General features: G+C 39.8%; 1 non-coding gene across 1 annotated transcript; it reads left to right on the forward strand.

Annotated features, from left to right (window-relative positions):
* The first annotated feature begins 1,856 nt into the window (after positions 1 to 1,856).
* On the forward strand, positions 1,857 to 1,929 carry TRNAK-UUU (transfer RNA lysine (anticodon UUU)). Its single transcript has one exon. It is a non-coding gene; the product is annotated as a tRNA-Lys (tRNA).
* The last annotated feature ends 2,183 nt before the right edge of the window (positions 1,930 to 4,112 follow it).

Here is a 4,112-nt window from a genome sequence, read left to right on the forward strand (position 1 = left end):
GATAAATATCTGGAATTTAATGTGTCATTGTTCAAAGTTTACATATTTTTATATGTTTTTAAGTTTTTTGATTTCCTTTTACAATTTCATTAGGTCACATTATTAGAGAAGTATGGAAGGATATAGAAACATAAGACAGTGCAATAATTAAATAATGGCTTCATTTATTATTTAAGAATACTGAAATAACTTCTAAACTACGCACAAGAAAATTGAATATAATTCAATTAAGGAAAAGGTGGCAAATAATAATTCAGTATCTAAATTAAAGCTGTAATACCTTGCACTGTCACTTGACCACAATTTAGGTCTGTGTTCCTAAATAACATCAGTAAAGAATAAAAAAGTTCAATTGGTAAGATTTATTTTAATGACAATTTAAAAAATATACTGGATCCTCAAAAGAGGCACATTTTTTCTTTTTTTTTTCCCAAACCAAAATGCAAGGAGGAGACTATATAGAAAAGAACATACAGTGTGTCTCTCTTTTCCGTGTTTAAAATTTGAGTGGTTTCTTACTGCTGTGACAGACTTAGAATAAAAAATTGAAAATCTGAAAAAAATGCACAAATCAATAAATAAGAGGATTTTAATATTAATACTTTCTCTGAAGAATATGAAATTGAACAGTGGAGTAGAGAATGACAGCCGAGGTGTCTATTGACAAGCACCTGAAGCTGCCTCTCATCTAGACAGAAAATGGGTACAGATGTTTGGAACTCAGAGAATTCCTGAGAACCTGGAGAACTGGGCTCAGAAAACTGAGCTGGACACAACCTCAGCCAGAGTGAGGATGTGGAATTAGTGCCCTCACCACGTGGCTCTTCCTGGCCTTACTGGTGCCTCAGACCCAGAAAATCTGAGGTTGCTGCTGCTACTCCTCTCAGAATGTGTTTTCCATTGTCCTGAGAGTTGCCAGATCAGTTGATTCAAAGTGAGTGAATCCAATTAGCTAAAATTAGATCAATGCAGACTGCAAATCCTGGAAAGAAATATCTGAGTTTTACTATATTAGGAAACGAGCTTCCCAGGTGGCTCAGAGGGAAAGAAACTGCATGCCAATGCAGGAGACGCAGGTTCAATCCCTGGGTTGGGAAGATCCCCTTGAGCATGAAATGACGATCCACCCTAGTATTCTTGTCTGGGAAATCCTGTGGACAGAGGAGCTGGGTGGGCTACAGTTCATGGGGTCACAAAAGAGTTGGACACAACTTAATGACTAAACAACAAAGGCATTAGGAAGCAGGCTCTGCCTTCAACCAGGACAGGGGAACTTCAAAAGTCACTAAGCAATTTCAGATGTTATTCAGATCAAAACATGCGGTGGAGGGCCTGGAAGAAGGAAAGAGTAGGGAGAAGAAGAAAGGGAAAGGAGAGGGAAAAGAAGGAAGAAAATGTCCCTTGTTATGTAGCAACTCCTGACTGAGTGGAGCTGAGACCATACTGATAAACAGGGACCATCAACTAATAATGGCTTTGCAGGAATTTGAACAGCAAATACAAACAACCTGAGGTGGGAAGAAGATTGATGTGTTTAAATAACAGGAAAACTGCATGTCTATCGTGGTAGGAGCAAGAGGATTTAGCTTTCTTTTGATTGGTGAAGTGGTTGATGAGACAGACGACTGAGTCGTGAAACCCACAATAAAGACTTTGGAGTTTATCTAAGGGAGGATAGTAACATGTTGCTTTGTAGTTGTTTGCATTTAATTTGTCTTTTAATTAATTTTTGTAAAATAATGGTCTAATAATATATTCTCATAAAGTATCACTCTATGAGCAATGTGGAAATTGACTGCACCACACAAGAGGAAAGAGGGAGATTGCCAGGTGCTTTTTAAATTATTTAGAGGAAAACCCAGATAGCTCAGTCAATAGAGCATCAGACTTTTAATCTGAGGGTCCAGGGTTGAAATCCCTGTTTAGGCAATGTTAACATGGGCTTCCCTGTGGCTCAACTAGTAAAGAATCCACCTGCAATGTGGGAGACCTGGGTTCAATCCCTGGGTTGGGAAGTTCCCCTGGAGAAGGGAATGACTACTCATTCTAGTATTCTGACCTGGAGAATTCCATGGACTGTATAGTCCATGGGGTCAGAAAGAGTCAGACATAACTGAGTGACTTGCACTTTTCACTTACATGGTGGCTTGGATTAGAATAGTGGTAAAGAAATTGCTGGGCTGGATGAAGCACAAGCTGGAATCAAGATTGCCGGGAGAAATATCAATAACTTCAGATATGCAGGTGACACCACCCTTATGGCAGAAAGCGAAGAAGAAATAAAGAGCCCCTTGATGAAAGTGAAAGTGGAGAGTAAAAATGGTGGCTTAAAGCTCAACATTCAGAAAACTAAGATCATGGCATCCGGTCCCATCACTTCATGGCAGATAGATGGGGAAACAGTGGCTGACTTTATTTTTCTGGGCTCCAAAATCACTGCAGATGGTGATTGCAGCCATGAAATTAAAATATGCTTACTCCTTGGAAGGAAAGTTATGACTAACCTGAAAAGCATATTAAAAAGCACAGACATTACTTTGCCAACAAAGGTCCGTTTAGTCAAGGCTATGGTTTCTCCAGTGGCCATGTATGGATGTGAGAGTTGGACTATAAAGAAAGATGAGCACTGAAGAATTGATGCTTTTGAACTGTGGTATTGGAGAAGACTCTTGAGAGTCCCTTGGACTGCAAGGAGATCCAACCAGTCCATCTTAAAGGAGATCAGTCCTGGGTGTTCATTGGAAGGACTGATGTTGAAGCTGAAACTCCAATACTTTGGCCACCTGATGGGAAGAGCTGACTCATTGGAAAAGATCCTGATGCTGGGAAAGATTGGGGGCAGGAGGAGAAGGGGATGACAAAGGATGAGATGGCTGGATGGCATCATCAACTCGATGAACATGGGTTTGGGTGGACTCAGGGAGTTGGTGATAAACAGGGAGGCCTGGCGTGCTGCCAGGGGTCATGGGGTCGCAAAGAGTCGGACATGACTGAGCAACTGAACTGAAAGAAATTGCTGAAATAATAAAATGTTGACTCACAGCTAAAGGTTGTTTGATAAAGAAGCCTGAGAGAGTGAATAGAAGATAGAAGACCTTTGAATTTATGTCCTCAGTAATGAATTATTGTTGTTTAGTCAATAAGTCACATGCAACTCTTTTGCAATTCTATGAATTGCAGCCTGCCAGGCTTCTCTGTCCTTTGGATTTCTCAGGCAAGAATACTGGAGTGGGTTGCCGTTATATAGATAATATATATTCTAAATTTAGGTTGAGACTTCAATTAGAGCATTGGGAGGGGATGGGAAAATAAATGGTCTGTTTTGGGAATATTTGACATCCATATATAATCATCCAAGTGAATATGTAGAGTTGGTAGTTAAAGATAAAAATTTAGAGCTCAAATATCAAATCAGGATTATAGTTCAACAGTAGGTTTAGATAGTTCTATGTATGACTATTGAAGGCAAAAGAAGAAGGAAAGGAGCAGAGGATGAGATTGTTAGATAACATCACAGACTCAATGGATATGAATTTCAGCAAATCCGGAAGACAGTGAAGGACAAAGGAGCCTGGCATTCTATAGTCCATGGGGTCGCAAAGAGTCAGATGAGACTTAGCAACTGAACAACAACAACAACAGTGGAGCTCTGGTAGTAAGGGATTTGGGGCACAAGAGGCAGTGTAGAAGCAGGGCATGAGGACTCCAGGATTTTTTGATAAAGGTAGCAGGTCCTATATTTTAGGATAAGGTAAGCTAGCTCATGCTCAGCTGGAGGCTTGTGCCTGGTATTAGGTTTCTTCAACAGTGATGTTTTCTGTAAAGATAGGCTGACTTGGGTTTATTTTATTTTTAAAAAATATTAATTTGTTTATATTTTTATAAATTTATTTATTTATTTACTTATTTATTATTTATCAGGTCTTTGTTGCAGCATGTGGAATCTTCTAGTTGCAACATGTGGGATCTAGTTCCCTGACAAGGGATGGATCCTGGGCCTCTGCATTGGAAGCACAAAGTCTTAGCAGCTGGACTACAGGGAAGTCCCCTGACTTAGGTTTTAGATTTGTGATATAGGCTGGGCCTGAAGGGTCTCCTTAACTCTGTGGGTC

The sequence above is a fragment of the Giraffa tippelskirchi genome, chromosome 5 (assembly GCF_054371585.1).
Source record: "Giraffa tippelskirchi isolate mGirTip1 chromosome 5, T2T-mGirTip1v1.2.pri, whole genome shotgun sequence".
NCBI classification, from domain to species: Eukaryota; Metazoa; Chordata; class Mammalia; order Artiodactyla; family Giraffidae; genus Giraffa; species Giraffa tippelskirchi.